Raw genomic sequence first — 22144 nt, 5'->3', positions numbered from 1 at the left:
AAATTTTCTAAATATACATTAAAGTTGATAAAATAAACAATTTGAAGTAACTTTTTTCTGTACATTCGCATAGACAGGCAGACCAGCATAAATCAAATTTTCATCTCCACGTTTGATAGTCTTCTCAACTCTCAGCCTCTCAGCCATTAACCTGTCCTTTCTCACTTCTAATTTTAAAAATAGAAGAGTACACTTTAGTGTTTCTTATTAACAGATAAGTAACAAAACTAGATATTATTACATTGTATTTTAGCTTGATATAGATGTTAACAGGTGGATTACATAAATATTATCAGTAAAAGGTCTAACAAAGTCTAACAAGCTAAAATATGTAATCAAACAGTACTAATGGAAATGAAAGGTAATTGAGAAACAACGTGTGACTGCTGTCAGCTGCCAAGCTTCATTGCCGATTGCCAACTCAACTTTATTGAATCAAATCAATCAGTAGGGATTCCGTTCCTTCATTACATAAATTTGGCTTCATCATCGCAACTATTTTATTATACAACTGAGTGAATTTGATTATTACAAAAAATAGGAGAGTAATCTTTATAATCTCTGCAACTTTGTATATTGTTATAAAAGCTGGGATATATAAGGATATCTCTGAGTGTTTCAATTAGTAGAGTACTTCTCTTTTTCATGTACTGTCGAAATGATTCATTAGAGCAGTTTAATTATAATATTTTACAAAGTTTTTATTCGAATCCGCATATAATATGTAAATTTTATGATCATTAGTAGTCTTATCGTACAATAAAATATTGTTTTGATTAACCACTTCTATGTTAATAATAGTTAATAGAAAATAATTAAATCGGTGAGATTGGTTCACGTGTATTGGTGAATGCGTATAGTTGTGGTGTTTATTTGCACATGACTTTTCTGTCAAGCCAAGAACAGTTTAAGTTAACAGTATCTATCAAAAAAGTATTTTGGTAATGTATTTTTTTAGAAAATATTATTTAAAATAGTTGTCGTAGATATTTGTTACAAAAACAAAATACTATAAGTTTCGAGTACTGATATCTACCATCATCCTCAATAACCCTATCACACGTAAATACATAAAAATAACTTTTATACCATTACAGGTATCGATAAACCTAATATACAATTTGTTTCCTGTAGACAATAAGCAAAATTTAAGTTTAGCGTGTGGCAAGTTCTTGCCTAAAACAATTTATTTTAAGTATGTTTAACGTGATTTTTAGAGTTACTTGGCTCCTGTGAGAGCCAAGATCTTAACCGTAAAAGTTTTGTTTTATATTTTCATAGTATATAACAGTAGCAAAGATTCGAATAGTAGTATCCTTTATCTTAAACAGCATATCTGTCCATTTTGATATTATTTAAAAATATTGTATGGCTATGAAATATATTTTATCAAATACCGTGTGTCTTAAAAGGTCCACCTCCTTTGTTATGAATATAGATAAAGTTATTTACTTTGGGGGATGTTTACGTGACCAACTGAGGAGATATTTTACGTATGAAAATATTTTACTGCCTCCCCTCCCCCCCCCCAAATGTGGTCTTTTGAGGTATAGTCTAAACTTTTAAATTTGAAATCCATAGTAAGTGACACTTCATTTTAAAGGTGTAACAAAACAAATAATAATGACAAAAACTAGAGGTCTTTTACGGTAACTGGACGGAATGCTTCACACATAATAACTACACCAGTAAGAAATAGTATGCCAAAATCAGCTATTGGTAATCCCTGTGCTTCCTAATTGGGTTATGTCAGACAAAAGAAACCTAAAATGCTATTTTAATAATGATTGCTAATGTGTTTTGATTATTGAAATAACTTGTTTCGTGACTCATATAACTAGAAAGTAAATATTTTACATTAAATTTAAAATTAACTTAAATTTTAGGGGTTTGATGAATCAATTAAAATTGGCGTCCGAATTTGAGTGCGTAACATTAGAGACCTCTTAAAAACCTCCAAAACTGGCTAAATACCGATTTTTCCTGGTTGAAAATTACTTCATAAATTTCAAGAAGAAAGAAGTTCTATTACAGATAAAACGTAGCAATCCAAGAAGGAGTAAATACATACTAAGAGGTGTATGTTTTTATCCATTATTTTATTTATACATAACAAAATAGCTCTCGTATCCCCGTTACCAGTATCATTGTATAAAAAACCCGTCCTTACAGTTTATGTTTATGACTAATTAATTAATCCACGAATATAATTCCTTACTTAAATTTTTACAAGAAAACCTTTACACCTGAGTACTTTTAAATACCTAACAGAGATGAAATGAATTATGTAATCATGATTTTGAATACTATGTCACAGGATTATTTATTAAAATGTAGAGTAAAATACTTTGCTGATAATGGATAGAATAATTCAAATCCACACCTTTACGTGTTACTATATCACGGGTAAAAGTGTCATAAATAGTACTCAGTGTATTTAAAAATGTATTTGCTCTCATATTTATCATTTCATTATATTCATCCATGAGAGCAAAGTAAAATGCTCACTACAACCACAATGTCTTTAATATAAATTTACAGTTACGAGTATATAATTACCAAAGTCATGTGAGAATGTCATGAAATGTCACATATTTAGCATTTTAATTAGTTTACTATTATTGGATGTCCTTTAGGCATGCAAAATAAAATTACATGAGGACATTTTTGGTTGAATTACAAATTTGATACCCTCTTCTCTTGAATTAATTTTTGAACGTCACAATTTTAATGGGAATTAAAATTTTGGCGTAACTTACATGAAATATCACAATTAAGAAAAAATTAATATAATAATAAAAGTGATTGTGGTTTCTAAAAAGGTAAGGTTTTAAATAGAATAAAGCGTTGTTTTTTAGCATTTAGCCAGTAAAACAATAATAATGATTATAATAAAGATTGCAAAACTCCAATAGTACCAATGTGTTTATCATCTGTGCAATAAAGAAAATGGAGGAAGAATGCTTGTGAAATGTTATGTTTCTCCTTAAAATAGAATGTATGAGCGGGATTAAAGAGCAGTAACCTAATATTTTAAAATATCCTTTTAAATCTATAGACGGTAGAATAACACTATGTCTCTTCGTTGTCACTATTTATTATAGAATCCAAATGAAATTTAATATTTAAGTTTGAACAAACTTTACCAATTTTGGTAAAGTAATCAGGAATTGTTTTGCTTATTTCGTTTCAGGTCACAAAATATGGCATCCTGTTTCCTAAGATGTATTGGATATAGACGTATTGAAGAGTAGTTGAGACAAAGTTGTTAATAATTTAATGTGTACGTCTTTAAGGATAAATTATATACCGGTAATATAAATAATAAATAATTCCTAAAAGAGAATAACAACGATCAGATTAACACATATTTATTGCTTATTTTGCATATAATATCGCAGTTCCTAATTGTATTTTTCTTTAAAAAAATCTAACAAGAATCACTAAACGTAAGCTAATCACATAAAAGTCGGTGTTAATATGAAATATCAGTGCATGTTAATATACAGCAAATATAACATATAATATGATCGTGATAGGATGACTATATTTCTAGTATAATTATTGCTTTAATCGAAATAATATTGCAATCACTAGCTCAGTACCAAAGTTGCTTTTAATGTAAACTCATTGTACCGAAATAGATAGAATTGGTAATTTTTCAGCCATATAGTAAAGGCAAGATCATAAAATATACTCGTATTTAATAGCAGATTTTTTGCCTTTATTGCATTGATAACTGAAACCACTTTGCGGTCCTCATAAATAATCCTAAGTATATAGACTAATTATATAAATATTTTATTAAAAATTACTCGTAAAAATAGTTTTTACACCGTCTAGTTTTTGAGGTACTTACAATAATAATGCGGGGAAAACTATGTTCGAGTCATATGATAAATAAAAATGTATGATAAACTTAATATATCGTATATTTATAGATCTATTGCAAATTAGAAATGTAGCCTCGAAAAGTTTTTTGTATAAATATACAATTATAACACTTTTTACAACTTATTTTACTTTACATTGTACATTTTGAATAAATGAATTCATCATCACGACCAAAATATACAAAAAGTTTTAAAAGTTTTATTATGGTATATTTCTATTACTAAAACTACTCGTATGCAAGCAGGAAGTAAGAAAATACCTGTGAAATTGTAACCACGCACTTTCTGTTGTGAAACAAAGAGAGAAACCATCGTACATAATGATAATGTATTAACTTTATTTTTCCAGTGGTCAGCAACGAACAATGGGAACTGGACCTGTATAAGCTCTGGACCCTCGGAACTTACATAATTAAAACTAATGGACTGTTGGCTTGACTTTGAATTTTTGGATATTTATGTCAACTGACCTGCGATTTATTATATTTTACACGTAGTTTTATTTCTCATAATAATAACACTTATTATTACTATATAAGTATATTTTACATGACTTAAAAATCGTCACATGTTATATTTTTCACTTAATCTTACAAGCGGAGACATTCAACTTGTAACAGCAACAATAGTGACAGTGGCGTTCCCTTGAAGCAGTACAAGTCAGTATAACAGAACGAGCATAATATGTCATGCAAGCATTTGTTAGAGGTGTTCAGCCGCAACGTACAGAACATTCGATACAATCAGAATCAGATGAGTGGCGTTGATGTATTGCATGCGGAGAATTTTAGACATAAACTGCCAGTTATTGAGAGAAGAACACACTGTAACCACTGTATTACGCACTGTAACCAAATGTAGAAAACTTGTAAGGGTTTGTAGAGCCCGTGAAACGTCACACGGGCATGTTGGAACACCGGTACCACATCAGTCGGACGTGCTCTGCCCTCGACATGCTCGTAAGAGCGTGTTAAATTTCCGACATTCTCGTAAGAGCGTGTTTAGCCACCGGTGTCATCAATATTATATGTGGTCAGGATGAGGAAGGACCCCCAACTCTCACCCCTTGTTTTCTGAAAACATATGAGCAGATTTTGTATGTTTTACGTTCTTTCTGATACTGGTTCACATCCTGTTCAGAGCTACTCGTATAATTCATAATTTTATATGTGATGCTCTGCCAACCAATAAGAAGGACATCGTAGTAAGTGGCATCCTAAGCCGGTGAAAATAAAGTTACGACTCATTTGTATATTTCCAAAGCCTGGTATTAGGCCTTGACCACTTCAACGGATGCTCTACCTCTACCATCTAACTTTCGGTCCAGTGTAGGCATTCTCAAGAGAATAGAAAGTTGTAAATATTAGAAATAAGGGCATAGAGCTCACCTATATGTATTCATTTATTGTAAATTATGTTAATACAATTTTTAATAATGCAAAACCGTGTTTTTTAAGCGTTTTTCATATTTTTATCTTTTGGCGCAGGATAGAATATTCTTGCAGAAGAATAATGCGTTGGAGGATTGCCCCTTTCAATATAACTTTAATAACAGAAGAAAACCGCCTTACCTACTAAAAGTAAAATCTAAACATGTCATATTTTACAGACAATAATAGATTTGAAAGAAATTTCATTTATTTGAACTGTTTTTAATATACAATTTTTATTTCTATTTTCTCGTGCTATGTTAAACTGCCGAAAAATCATTTTCAACTGTGAGGAATGCTAATGGACTAAGAGTAGATTCTTGGAGGCAACCTTCAAATGATGGATCTGAATAAACACAATATGCTTTGATAACTATCAATGATTTGAAAATATTACTTATTTAAGAGGTACGATTCTATAAATTGAAGAGTATGACGTGTAATCCCGTATTTACTTCGATTTGTTGAGAGGAGTGTTACATCGAATGATTCCCTTGATACGTTTACGCCTTTATAAAAGTTCTTTCCTTAAATGACAGAAAATGCCTAAGGAATAAACATAAGATAGTTCCAAAAGAATGCATAAGGTCTGGAAGGAAAAGAATGCCGTTATATTAGATTTCCATTTGTGAAATAAAATGATATATTTATAATAATTTTAGTTATGAGCTTTGTTGTTATTTCCTATTTTATGTGGTAGTTCATTCTTTCATCGTGCATTAAAAGACTTGATAGAATATTATGTAGAGTAGAACAATATTAGATACGATCTGTGACTTGTAGTTTTTTTATTAGGTACTCCTAATCCTAGTGTAGTATAGTGTAGACCTAATTTTCAAGACACAATTATGAAATGCTAAAAAGTAATAAAGGTTAATTAAACTGTACCTTCGTTATAACATTGATACATTAAAAAGTCGTAAGAAAAATGTACAATAACAATCTTTATAGGTGTTGCAGTTTTTGTCTTTTTATTATTTACTAAAATGCATCTAAATTGGTTCCCTGGACAATTGTATTACCTTGAAATGTTGATATTTAATTTCAGTAACTGTTCAAGTTTAAACAGAGCAAAGTTGCCAGCGGACATGTTTCATTGTATCTGTCAGACCACAGACATGCTTTGTATAATGTTTGAAACTCAACTAAACAAAGTAAGCAGTATACACTGCTTTCTAGCTTCATGATAAAAAAGATAATAAAATGTTGTTTTGGAATGTAAATAAACCTTAGATGTGTAATTATAGTATCCGTAGTAAATGTGCTACTTACTTCAACTTGGTTGCCACTCTCAATGAAAATGGAATAGTGTTTTTTATCATAGATATTTTTCACATAATCTTAAGAATCATTTAATTCCTTCAAATCGAAATATTCATGCAAAAAATAAGTACGGATCGTGTGTTTCACGAGATTATATATAACAAACAAAACAAGATAAAAACTATATACACGTTAATTCTAATTCTAATCTATGTAATTAGTGCAATAAAACATAATACGTAACAAGGTGATAGTTACGTATTATGCAAAAAAATATACAAAGAACAGTTTCAAAATTAACTATCCACTCAATATAATTAGATTTAATTAACATGTTGGCTTTAAATGTTTCGTTAAGATTCGTTTCTACTTTTAGATTTATATGAAACATATAAAAGTTAACAGTTAACACATGTAACTGCCATTAGATGTGGCTAAGCGTCAGAAAAAACTTACATAGATCTCAGAGGTAACCACCATGAAATTATAAACAAGCACAATTAATAAATACATAAAACGAATCAAACAGACTTAAATCCTGTGACAGTAACACTTACTATTTTAGCGTAATGAAATGAGCTATATATTTAAATACATACAACTTCAGCGAAGTCCGCTAGCTAACACTTTTTTTAGGAACCTCGTAATAACTATCGTTTTTTTATCTTCAAAAGTATATTTTCTGGAAACTTTGTTAGTGTTCCTTTCTTTAGAGGTAATGACCGTTTAATACTTTATTAAGATATATGGTAAAGTTACTTTGTTGCATTGGTTGATTTCACATACTCCTTGATTGTTGTAATTTATCCACAAATCTTATTTTCACATAAAAGTTTTTATAAACATGTAAAGGGTTGTTTTACAATGTTATTTGTATGGTGTTTCTAATTAAAATTGAATAGGTGTTCAATGGACATCTTAAAGTTTAAAAGTACAATAAGTTTAAATGTTTATAATCACTTTCTTAAATGTTTAGTACATATATTTTGTTTAAACTAATTTTATAAAGACCTTATCGACACTAAAACAAAGACGCAAAACATTGTAACAGCATTTATTAAATACAGCTTCGAAATACAGCACACTATACAACAGATTGCAATCGCAAGCACTGCCAGCATACGCTTAGTTATCCAACAATGCTCAGTTGTTTATATAGCAACTCTCGACTCTGCCAACATACTCTCACACGTCTAACAATGCGCAGCCGTTCATACATCTATCTCGATTCCTTCTAGAACAGGGACTACTGAGTTAAATATTGAGTCACTAAGTTTGGGATGTAGCCCTAATAATAACGTACCTATGTCAACTTGATCTTCAGAATTTGAAACATAACTTCAACATGGATAGCAGTGTGATAGTATGTAATTTACTGTTATATATAATCTTATTTACAAAACCAATTTTTGAGCTCTTAGAATGCATTATTATATTTTAAATTAACCGCTACCATGTTTAATTGTCTTAGCGTTTAGCGTCCCTCCCACTAGTTGACGGCAGAAGATTTATATTTTTGTGTGTGTCTTGTCTGTATACATACACCTTTGAATGAATGAACTTTGATGGAAGAAATTTAGTTTAAAACTGCACTTGTATTATTTGCATAAACAAATTGAAAATAGTAAACAATGGCCCATGGGGATTCACTCTGCAGGCCAGAACATTCTTCATTTTGGAGTGAACGCGAAACAACCCATGCTATTCCAATGTCTGGCGTGGGTTTAGCCTTGTACTCGAGATAAAAAGATGTAATAATTAAATAGAGGAATTTCAATAGAAAATTTCGTTCTATGATAGATCCTCAATGGATATTGTTTAACCTATGCAATGATAAGAATTACCACAATGCGAGCCTGATATCAAGCTTGTATGCCAAGAATGTAAATTTTCTCTACATTCATTGCGACATTTGGAACCTACTATAAATTAAGTAATTAATTTAAACCATCAAAGACAGTCGTGATAATTTAATTATAAAGAGAAACCTTCCAACATTATTTGTGATTAAGGTTTGGTGAACAATGAGATTAGCAAAACAATTCGTAAAATACGAAGGTCGCATCATCATCATTAAACTGAAACTATTAAACTGCATTAACTTGTTTTAGGACGCTGTAACGAGAAATGGATCGTATTTTCTCTCAGAATAACTATGTGATCAATTATAATTGCTCAACTCGACGTAGCTTATATGTACTTGTACAATAATATGTTTGTTTGCACTCGAATACTGTTATATTTATGATATAATGTTATTTTGTATGGATATTAAACGTATTGTGTATAGTTTATTTTTTTGAGTTTGAAATATGGTTAGCGCATAAAGAATTGTAGTAATAAAATATACTAAATCCTTAATTACTATATCTAATCTGTAACTGTACAGTAGTTAAACTATTTTTATTACACACAGACTGTAATTTTACAGTGCAAACATTATGTTTATATTGTTGTTGCTCTGTTGTTTAACTTTATGTATTGTAGCTAAACTATTACTAAACAATTGCTTTACTAGAAATATTAAATTTCTCCACCTTTATGGTACAATAGGGTTATATGGTAGCCTACATCACGATGACTGTGCCAGATATCTTATGGCGAAGAGACAGCTTGAGGTTGCTTGTTTTCACTAAATTCGAATAAGCAGCAAATCTTTGATAAATAGAAAGCTCTCAGAGCATTCTTATAAAACTTTATTTAAATAAGGCTGATAATAAATACATAAATGTTTTAGTAAAACCTGGAATTGGAGCTAACTCTACTGACATGGTTTTAGATGTACAATCTAACTGGCTGTAAGAATATTGTTTTAATAAAAATAAATACTTAAAGGTAATATAACCACAGTTCTACAATTTAATGTTTCAATTAGCTCATAAGAACAGCGAAAATTAAAACAGGTGATTGTTGTGGTCCACAAGCAGTGCTGTAACGTAATGTCAGTGGATATTGTTTAGTACTCGGTTTTTTTTAAAAACACATTATCTCACTTATTTATCAACAAGTTTTAATAAACTTGGGAACTTTAATTTTTTAACTAATTTACCTAAATAATATTTGATAATTTGACATTTTTAATGTATGCCGTGTTAGGATATTTATATTTATAAATTTAAGCGAATCCCCATTTTGAAATAAATGTTCTAAAAATATAAATGTTTCCTGTACATTATAAACTAATGTATATAGTTTTTACTTATTAAAACAAGCCAGTTTCAAAATAAAAATTTTCAAATGAAAAACAATGGTGGCTATTTGGGTAATTATTGAGTTTTAAAAATATTTAATATTATATTTTGGGTTTTCTTTGAATCCGGAGTAATAACTGAATATATCGATACAGAGTTCTGGGACACCCATTATACAGGGTGTTTGAAAAGTATGGGTACGGCTTAATATTTTAAAAACCATAGGAGATAACATCTATAAACTTTGCACAGTGTCATATGGCTATGTAAACTATTTTTCCTTACTATTACCATGACATGCCAACCATGGCGGGACGGCCCACAGAGGAAAACATGGAAATCTTAAATTGAAGCATGGGTCGAGTGATACCTCATTTGAAAGAGCTCAATTATTAGAGTTGAATGCCGCAAACCGCATCTCAAAAGGTTTATCCAATCAGAAATGGCGGCTTGTTTTATGTACACATTGTGAAGTACATTATGCGCTGCCATTTCTGACTGGATCGTCGTATTCTGATGCGGTAGGTGGCGTTTCACTCTACTAACCAATGTGTTTTCACTGACTTTTTTCAAATTAGCAAATTATGTCATAAATTTATAACACAATAAATACCAATGTTTTTTAGTTTATGTACACCCTGTATATGTACTGAACAAGTTGTATGATAGTGAAATCGCTATTACAGAGTTTGTTTATTGGGGTTATCTAGGAAAACATACAAAAAAATATCAATTAGGGTTTATGTTGTCCTCACATGAGAGTATAGAATTGATAATTAATAAAGAATACTATGGTAATTAATAGGTGTTTTAAGTCGGGCTCCCTCCAGACTCGACGGTCACACTCCGAGTGACGGGTGTGTGTCGACAACTGGGACGGATACCGTCCCCTGTTGTACACACCGCGTCACCCTAAAAAAATGTTTAAATCCTAGCTTGCGAGAATATTGAGTTTCACAATACAGTAATATATAAATACGTCATATATATATATATATATATATATATATATATATATATATATATATATATATATAGTTATAAAGTATATGGCATGTAGCATTAATAAAAAATTCACTAAAATCATCAGTGAAAGTTTTTATGATATCCAGACATACATGTGTATGGTGAACCGACTTAGAAAAATTAAATATATAAATAAAAGATGGTTAATACTTAAGGAAATTTCTCTTTTTTGAGAAATACGAAAACATTGATTTTATGAGAAGCCTATTTATACTTTTCTTAGTGTTCAGTCGCGTTGAATATAGTATACTATACTGGTTAGGAACATATATAAAAAATTTGAATTAAATGAAACACCTGAGCTAAACATGCGCCATCTCATCCCTTTTTTATGGAAGCCAAACAGGACGTACTGTTTTCTTGCACAAATGGTTTTTTAGAAGTATTCTTAATAAATTAAGAAATGAAAAATCCATAATTGTATTTTCTAATAGAAAAATACCTGGTTGCTTAATTTAGAGGATGTTGAACTAATATTTTTTATTACAGTTTTATCATAGCGTAATTTTTATAAGGATAATAATATTATAATGTTTTCAATTTTATTTGGAAGATATAGTTTTACAATCTAAGTGCATTTCTGAAACTAATGCCGTAAACTACGCAAAGACTTCGTATTATTTTATGTATTTGAACTATCCAAAACTAAAATATATTTTATATTTCAAATTTTATATAGGTTTCAGGTAACTGCCATACCATTCAGTGTATTACTTGTTTGTATATTTTCCGATCAGAAGGCTCCATACTGAATACATCAATCTATCCGTGGCCAGGCTGTTATTTACAAATGCTTTCATTCTGATTGGGCAGCATCATGTCATTTATATTTACCATCAGATTCAATTTCATTGTCCCTATAAATATTGTCAAGAGGGAGATACTTAGTTTATTAAAATAACTGGTTCGGTACATTTATCAACGATTGCGAATAATTCGTCACATTAACTAATGTCATTGTGTCTGTTTATTTTATTTAATAAACATAATTAAGAACAGCCCTTCTTAAGAGCAGTTTATATTAGTGAAATTACTGTAGAGTCAGCTTATTACTTTACACATAAGTAAAACAAAATAAATTAAATGTGCAAGCAAAAAATATCAAGTGAACATTACGTTCTGTATTGAGTTAATTAAAATACTTTCTAAATTGTTTTTGATGAGGTGTTAGTAAAAATTTGGCCTTCTAGGACATTTTTTCATAATATTTTTTATTTACTAAACAACATATATATAAAATTGTAGTACTCTGTGACCTCCTTTTTATATTGTGTTTTAACACATTTGCTATATTATAAATCTACGTATGATTGATACATTTTATCTGAATTAATTACTATATTAACTTTTATCATGAATTTTTTCTGTCTATTTAAGTTAACACCACATGGATTTATCACCCAGCAGTTATATTTGTTTGTAAATATAAACATAGTAATACAGGGATGTAATTTAACATTATTTTCCAGCCGGTTCACTGTAGGCACTCACATCTCCTTATAATGTATACATCATATTTTCGTCACTCTTATCAATTTACGCCAAATACTATCTTTTGGAGTTTACCAGAATTCTTTTAAATGATCTAGAATGGTACTGTGTCCAGGCATTAGTTTACCGTACCTTCCAATTTAATTTTGATACGGCTATTTAATCCTGTTCGTGTCAGTTAACCGAGAATAGATCCACGCTATGACGATGTAATTTTTTATCAACCATCTCAGTTACAAATTATCAGGCAATAAGTTAATATTCTATCTATTTATATTAGCTTAAATCTTTGCTTACTCTACTATAAGTAAAATTATCAAGCTTTTACTAAATAACAAGTTCGTAAGTTTAACTTCATCCTTCATGTTCGTACCTTAATAAACTAGAATATAGGACTTCCCGAAAGTTTCTATGACTACAGTTTAAAAATTTATTCCAATGTTCTTATGTCATTCATTGTGCCAAAATTTAGTTTGTGTCCATATGATTACGTTTGATTCAAGAACATATTTTCGCCAAACTGGTGTTCGGTACTTAAGGTTCTACCAATTTATTTGATAGCAAAGTTTTGTCGCCACATTTGTAATATTTCATTAAAATACGTTAATTTCTAATCGACAGTCTTTGTTTCGAGCTCATTGTTAATATTTTATTAATAAAAAGTATTAAGCTTTCACCTACTAGTGTCAGTTCCTAAAACGTAAGGCTTAGAATTCTAACTGATTTACAAGTAATCCAACATGTCAATGAGCACACCCAAGTTAAAGTTCAAGAAAATAGAGTTGTACCTCAAAATCACGTATATTTAAGACCTATAAACTTTGAGTGGCAGTTACACACGAGATCAGTCAAAGATACGTGCGAGATATTCTGAGGTTCTGGAGGATTATTTCTGTTTATTCTGAGCTCCCACGCTAGGGCTGCTTCTCCTAACTTTGATTGCTACCGTAAATCTTGGGGTAAATATTCGCTACCCGAGCTCTTTCTTCACAGATTCCAGCCCGAAAGTTAATTTATGCCGTCACCCAATTTATAACATTGTACCGAATGACGATAACACATGGGGGTGGTGACTTCTGAGGTCGTAGTAATAAATACTCGAATTGCAAAGTTTACTTATAAGTTCAATTTAATCAGTGAAACTTACAAGCACCACTTTTAGTTGGTAAATTAAATGTATGTCTTGCCACGTTGCTGCCAATTAAAGTACAAGAACTAAAAATGTATATCTAATAGGTGGGCCTAAAATATCCAATGTTCTATGGAATTATGCCTACGATGTTTTATTTTATAAAACGTTAAGATTTCACTTCCCTTCGTAATGTGTAGACTCACAACCCGGGTGTCGGCGTCTTGGCACGAGACATTGAAGCTGTAATCTAAGAAGGGTTATTTCTAGTCGGTAGTTACTAGAAGAGGAGTAGAAGTTAAGAAACTGGTAGCCATCTACTCAAATAATACGTGAGGTACGTGAGCTCGCCTAAAACAAATTCGCGACGGTATTAGCCACTTAATGAGAAAAAAAACTTATTACAACAACGTGCTCGTCAGAAGGACGACGCCACAACTTGTATCTATTTCAATCAAGCAAATAAAAGATCTTCAAGGGTAAGTTACTTTACTATTTACAACTGTACTTTACGTTACATTCATTTTTATATGTTTGGCATCAAAGGGCTAATTCAATAATACGAAAAGATAAATTTTACTTACGGACAAGGCGCGCGAGGTCTAATCGGTCACGTAGTTGGGCTGCTACTAAGGGTTAGAATAAAATATTCATACGCGTGCCAATTAGGTAGTTACTCCGCCGATAATTTAGTTCCGGAACATTGGATTAAAAAAAATAATATTAAATTATACTGGCTGACTAGGTTGTGAAATGTTACATTATATAAAATCTAACTAACTAACGGTACAACATTAAAAATATTAATCTTTCTTGTAAATTATACAATCAAACCTAGTCCTTAAATCATACGAAACACATACTAGAAACCTTGACACAATATCAACTTCCAGTTGGAGCACACAACACCGTCGTTACACCCTGGTTATGCTATGCCATGGGTGTGCATCATATATTTTTCTCTTGGGACAAGAAGCTTATATAGTTACGCCTAGTCATATACGGACCTTTGCGCTCCTTGCGAAGTGACAGGCTATTTTGGATGGGTAAGGTTGGGAGTAGGGCCGCCTCCTGTCAAAATTCATGAGGAAAAGATTAGGGGACTATTCTCAAGTCATGTCCTCTCGGAATAAGGAGATGCCAGGTCTGACCAGTTTCTCAAGTCAAATAAGGCCGGGTGTGGCACACAGGCTGACAGGAACCTTTGACTCTTAGGGAAAAAACCCCAAAACCTCCAACAGTCATCCTCCCCAAAAGACTAAATCTATCGAATTATTTGATGTTAGTGATGTGCCGCTCCTGGACATCCATATGGTTGCCAAGATTTAAAAGTGACACATTGGTTTTGGTGTATCTATTGTGGGATGAACTGGAAGTATACACCAGCCAGTAGTGTACCCTCATGGTAATTATCATATGTTAAGCTATTTAGTGTTTATTACACATGTCGTTGTTTTTATTTTTTTATCTAAAGACCGTTAAAGTTTATTCCATGCACTTTACATAAAATTCTGTTGTTGTAACTTAAGTTTTTCGTGCGATCCTAACCATATTTTTTGGCGTTAATACTTTTCAATCGGAATTATCTTTTAGAATTTTAATCGTAAAATTGTATTGCAGATACATCTTACTTAATCGTCTTGCCGTGTTTAAAAACCTGTAGTTTAAGATTTATACATGTTCGGTAAACTATTATAACCTATATCAAAGTAGTTTTTTTAATTAAATTGGTCATTTCAGAATTGTCTTAACTACACTTTGCATATATGCTATATTTATATAATCTTATGTAATATCTTTCAACATTATTCAATGCTTAATTTTCCTAGTAAGATACAATGTTATGTACTTAGATGTCTCGTGTAGTAAAAGTTGTGAAATTTCTATATATATATATATATATATATATAAATATATATATATATATATATATATATATATATATATAAAACATTAGGAAGTTAAAAATTTTAAATCTTAATTTCATACTTACGTACATGAAATTACTATAATACTTTGTTCTCTAACAACTAAACTCTTTGAAGACTTAAATAGGCGTTTTGGGACGAATCAAATCTGATATGTGAGTTTCTAAATATACTTTTTTATTGAGGAATTTTAAATAATTTATGATTATTTTCATGTATTAAAGGCTACATATAAAATATGTTATTATTTATATCATGAATTTGTTTCCTAATATATAGATATAATTTTAAATAATATAAGGATGTATACATTTAATTACTCGACAGTCATTTAACGCTCACATTCACATAAATCGTTTCAATTCTTTATTATTCTGTTACATTTCAAAAAAATCGTTTTCACAAGAACAAACACATAATTGTTACAACAAAAGTACTTGAAAATAGAAGAGAGTGTGCAATATTTAAAACTGTATTTATGTGCAGTGTAAAATATAATTCGTTGTTATATTAACTCATTTTACATTTGCATTTATATCTGTAGTACTCAGTGGGCTCTCTGGACTGGCTTCATATATGCACACAATGACGTATAATTGGTTAAATACTCTTTTGATTGATCAAAATATTTAACATATCCCTGTAAATTGCAATTATATCACGTGTCAAGGCGTAGTTTTGGTCCTGTTTGGTAACCAGCATTCCATAATTTGAATCTGCATTTTTTTGATCGTTTAAGGACGAGCACATGTCCACCCTTTTCTCTCTTTATATGATTTTAACTCATACATGTTGTATAAAATATTTCTTTTAATTTTGTGGAATTTCGTTTTCGCAATCCTGGACGTGTGTGGATACTCGTATAATTGAATATTCCTACCATTTAATGCCAGAGAGCTAAATGGTAACGTGTGAAACGTGCTGTACTCTAATCTCACCTATATGTGCCTACAGACAGTGTGTTAATTATTTAACACTTTTTAGAGAATGAGATATATCAGCCGTGCCGTGCTGTGTGTGTAGCAAGTGAAATCGATTTCGGTTAGTGCCTTAATTCATTAATCAGCCATTATCACTCTATGTACATTTCCCCTTACTAACTACATTTGTTCTTAAATTGTTAATGGATTCAGAAAATCCATGGACAAAGTGAGGTAAAAATGTCACATTTCATAAAACGTTGCGTCAGTGTGTTTCACTTTACGAGCTTACATTCTGCCCAACAATCGGCCATCAAGGGCAAGTGTGGCGAAGACGCTATACGTGACCCGTTGACGAAGTTGACGTGATCACCTAAATATCTACATATGTTTCAATCCTTTCATATTTCTTATTCAAATTGTGACGATACTATATTACAATACAGTGTGTCCCCAAATCATTCACAAAAGCACAATCAGTCATAAATAGCATTCTGCAGCATCTAATAGCTACATTAAAGATTCTAGCAAGTATAGAAAATAAAATAAATGGCACATTGTACATTTAAATTTATACAGTAATAGCTGTTACCCGCGGCTTCGCACGCAATCTTTAAAATCAAAGTCCTCATATTACTTAGTAAAAGCAATTATGATATAATATGATGGAAGTCCTATACAAATTGTAAAACGTAATTAGGCATACATCAGGTAGATATTATTTAAGTTCATGGTAAATAGTACCAGAGTAACTTAATTATTATATAATGTTTGAAACGTGTAGGAGCATTTCTGGCTCTAATGAATTATATAACGTCACAGCTGAATCTGCCTTGTCATCCCGATCAAGAAAACAGAAATCTCGGTTCACACGGGTCTTGGAAACTTACTTCGGTCAAAAAGCGTATATTTGCAGTCCTTGTCATATATTTCAGGTCTAAGATATTCGAGTACCATAGTAGAGTTTGTCTTGTTGTTCTGACGAAGAACAAATATATATATATATATATATATATATATATATATATATATATATATATATATATATATATATATATATATATATACTTACGTAGGACCGAGATGCCTACTTCGGAAAGTGCCTGATGAAGTCCGTTTAAATTCACTACTATGTCACAGTTTAGCTTGCCATATTGTCTCGATCAAAATACTATATCTGTTCGATAATCTAGTTCTCGGATATCTATTTTGGTCAAAATCGTGTTGTCATAGTTGAGTTTGCCTTGTCCTGATGAAGAAAATACATACATAAGTAGAACTGAAAGGCCTATTACGACCTAGGGGGAAGTTCTAGGTAGGTAGGTACTACTTCTTATGTACTTTCGGTAAGGGGGAAATCCTTATTAAGGTTATGCAATATTCCAAAATAGATAATCCATAGATAATCCATAACAAAATAGATAATAATATTCCAAAATAATCGTTATTCAAGTTTTGCGTTACCCTTGTTTTTTGGACTGTAGCCAGGGAAAGAATGAATCGTTGAGGCATGTTAGTATTCATTTCTCTGTTTTTCCATTAGCCATTGTTAAAATGTAATATCATAATGTCAAGGAAGCCCACCAGTTTAAAGTAATATGTAAAGACATTCATAACTTTGGTCATTAAGGTTAGTTTTATAACAGTATTTAATGCATTAGATGGTTTTAATTCGTCGTTGGCGCAATCTGGAATACAATTTATATATTAATCTTTTATTTACTATCTGTATTACACTACTGATCAAGCACTGTTTTTCTTATTCATGATAAAATGTAAATGTACACAGATGTTTCAGAAAGTATGTCTAACTATAGCTGTCAACAGCTGTTTAGTACCAGTTTAATTTTAATTATGAAACGTAAAAAGTAAAATTTTTTTCTTAATTCCAAAATATTCCAGGTAACTGTTTTTTAACTTTTTCTTCGTTAAAACCTTCCTCGGATTTCAATGAACATTTTACAAAAAGAATTAACAAATTGGTCGACCCATTCTTGAGATTAGCGCTTACGAACACATCTGACGATTCATTTTTATTTATAAGATTACATGTACATTAAACGCTAAAGAGGAAAAATAATGTTGTCCGTAGAACCCATTCTAAGGTTTATAGTTCATTAACATGCAATTATTCTAGTAATTTTGAGATGCTAGATGAGCTAAATAACATTATTTTTAATAAAGTGCGATAATTCAATATAGTTATAAATCAGTAAATGATTGAAACTTTTAACATATTATTTTGAGAAGTATACATAAAGTAAACGTTTATATAAATACTCCACCCGTCAAGCACGAGGCACACGAACGACGAACGAAAAACATATCTCGTGACAGTACCTATCAGTAAGATGTTAGAGTCTGTATTGTTTGAGCTTTTTTATAAAACATGTTTAATTTCATATCGTTGTGTTATTATAGCAAATTGCTTAAGAAATTCCGTCTTTTAATATAAAAGATTTGAGTGCCTTCTGCCTACTGCATGTGTTTTATACGTTTTAAGTACATTTTTAAGAAGTTACTTAAACATTTTTAAAGCTTATGCCCACACGTAAACGCTGTTTTCAACCACATTTTCAATAGTAGGACGACAATTATTAACAACGTGAGATATTTTTAATATTTTAAAATCTTATTTTAACAAGTAGTTAATGTTTCATTAAATATAGTAGTTGGATATAATATTAACAATTTTACAAATTTGGGTTTTCAATATTTGTAACCATTAGTTTCTTATATTAAGATGTTTATTATAAGAAAATAAATTAAATACAATTTATTTTCAACATATATAAATACACGACCACAAATATTTTCATAGTTCATGACTTTATGGACGAACTAAAATACTTATATTAAGATAATGTAAAAAGTTAGATATTTATCATACAGGAAATTTCTATGCCTTTTAGTCGGTATTAGAATACGTACATGTTACAAAATATATTTATGTACATACTAATTTTAAATGGAGCTAGTTATTTACATTAATATAAATGTTGGGGTTTTTTTAAGAAGGTTTATTTATACCCCTATAAACATTTAACCTTAAGTGCATGAAACATTCTCTAGTTCAAGTATGAATTATTCAAAAAGATTAACTGAAATTTGACTAAAAAACATTGTCATATTCTAAAATTAATTCCCATTAACAATTTGTCTCAAAAACTGTAAACACAAACAGCTATTTGAGATTTAAATAACTTCTTATGATAATGAGACAAATCATGTGCAATCGTATGATAAAGCTTTAATTTTCTATTATTAGTAAATGCATTTTATTTATTTTCACTTTATAAAGGAAAAATGTTAAATGTTAAATCTGGGCTACAATGATAAATTAGTTTATTAGGTTGTAAACAAATGATTACTACCTAACTGATAAAACCTGATGGTAAACTATAAGTTAATCTAAATATACAAGGTATATTTCATCTCGAACACGAAAAACTTTATTAAAGTGGAAGAAATAATTATCAATATATACTGTATATTTGTAATAAATATTAGGCTGAAAATATTTTCTATCAATTACGTTGTTAGCCACTGTAATTAATAAATATTAGAATATAATCGTATCCGCAACAATAATATGATCTCCATTGCAGATTGAAGGCTCAAGCTGCCATGAAAAAGCGGTGGGATCCGACGTAGAATCTCATTAATGCAGCGACGGAACACTGCGAGTCCTTGATTCTGACGACAAAGAACAAAACTGTGATTGTCCGTGACTACTATACGGCTGATTTAATTACAATCTTGCTCAATTGCAAGAATTATTATAATAATGAGATAATATTCAATAAACTTCTTGAAATACATTAAGTCTTTGCGAATTGGTCGTATCCACACTAAAATTTGATTAGATTATTTAAAATTAGAATATGATATTTAAAAAAACATATTCGTATACAAATTTCCCAATTTTACTCAGGGCAATGAATGGTTAATTTGTATGCTTATATATTTTTTGTAAAATAATTTAACCCCTCTTAACTTTTTATAGTGGATTCAGCTTACAATGTACATTTATTAATAAATCTAACATAATTTTATGAATTTATAAATTTTGATTCGGATGTGTTATTAATAATGTCTAATGCAATCAGTCAGTTATATTTCCTCCATTAATCGGTTCAGTTTGTTCTATATGTTTTATATATTTTGTGTTTCATTTATGTTTTTTTTTTATATAAGACCATCACAAACAGTGAATTTCTAATGACTTTAAATTTTATTGTAACTACTTGTAAATTCTTCGAGCGACATATTTGTAGCATATTTTATGTTCAGTATGTTACCTATTTCAAACTTTTTTAGATCTAGTATATTTTTACAACATTTTTTATTGGTAAATATAACACAAGACATACACTGACACAATAGTTTGTTTTCTAAAATGTCTAGCAATGCCATTTATGAATGTCACTAATTTTTTTATATACCAAAATAAAGAGTAAATTACGAAATACAAAAATTGTTAGTAGAGTAGATTTTCCTTTTGATTAATGAAAGTCATAACTTCATCATATATTATAAATAACACATTTTTATAATAAGGTATTATTTAGATCCTTTAGGCCAATTATTCTTAACTCTTATAAAAAGAGTAACAAGAAAAATAGGCTAGCAGCATTAAAATGCATGCAGAATGGCTTTACGTGCCTTATCGGCAGCAGAGATCTTGTTACTCGTTCAGGTTCGCAATATAAGGCGTTATAATTTCGTCACATTATAAATAAAAGTGAATTGGTATATTTAATTTTCTTGAATGGGACGCAAAATTTTTTGCTAACCGCTTCTTTAAAGAGAGGTGTATATGTTTTTGAAAATCTGTATTTAGTTGTGTTTACTGGAAGTGTGAAATGAAATTAAATGTTCTTTAATGCAGCAGACATTTTATAGCAATGTATCGCAACCGTAGTTTTTTATGACCTATTATGGTATAAAACACTACTAATTGTAACGCATTCACTCACAATATTATACTTCCAAAAGTGAAACAAGAAATAAATAAATTGTCAGACATTGTCACAGTAAATATTATCAGCATGTACCTCTGTTGTGAATCTAACCGGGAAGTCTGAAACAAATACAAGTATGTAAGGGTTAGCAGCGCAAGATTCCTGATAGCCTCTTTACACAACTCTATGTATTTGAATTTAGCGATTATAATAATTGTTTTGTTCTGGAGGGTAAACACTCTATCATAGTTTGACTTATCACAACTACCCCATAGTCTTATACAAAAGGATAATCGAGTTAATAAGGCCAATACAGTCTAGTATTAATTGCTGGCTAAAAAGTGAAAAAGATTTCCGAGAACCAAATGTCCCCAAAGCAACTCTAGCACACACACGGTCAATTTGGTAGTTCCATGTCAAAATTCTGTCTAGGTGTAATCATAGAAATTTGGTGGATTCGGCTTCTTCCAGAATGACGTAATCCAACATTATCACTGCAGTTAATTTTAAAACTATCATCGTGTTGGTTAAATAATTGTATTTTTTTAGAGTGGTTTGATGCTAATATGATGTTTTTGAGTCAAAACACTGTTAAAGTACTGGATGCAAAATTTCAAACTGGTGTCCGAAATATTTTCCAAACCCCTGAGGGAAGCTGCTCTAAAACATAGAGAAGGGACGTCAGCGTATTGAATAAATTGTCCGCTTAAGATGGACAAATCTGAATCATTTACGTCAATTGAAAAACGTACAGGCCCAAGTATTAGACAAATGAATACATAAGCTAAGCGTCTGTTGGCGTTTCTCTATGCCTTTCAGGATCAAGTCAATTATTTCTGTGACAAAATCAGTTTTTTTTTATTTCCCTGGTATAATGTGAATTTAATTTCCAGATAGACATCCGTAAAG

The sequence above is a fragment of the Homalodisca vitripennis genome, chromosome 5 (assembly GCF_021130785.1).
Source record: "Homalodisca vitripennis isolate AUS2020 chromosome 5, UT_GWSS_2.1, whole genome shotgun sequence".
Taxonomy (NCBI): Eukaryota; Metazoa; Arthropoda; class Insecta; order Hemiptera; family Cicadellidae; genus Homalodisca; species Homalodisca vitripennis.
The sequence above is the reverse complement of the archived record's forward strand: the minus strand, read 5'-3'. Positions refer to the sequence as shown.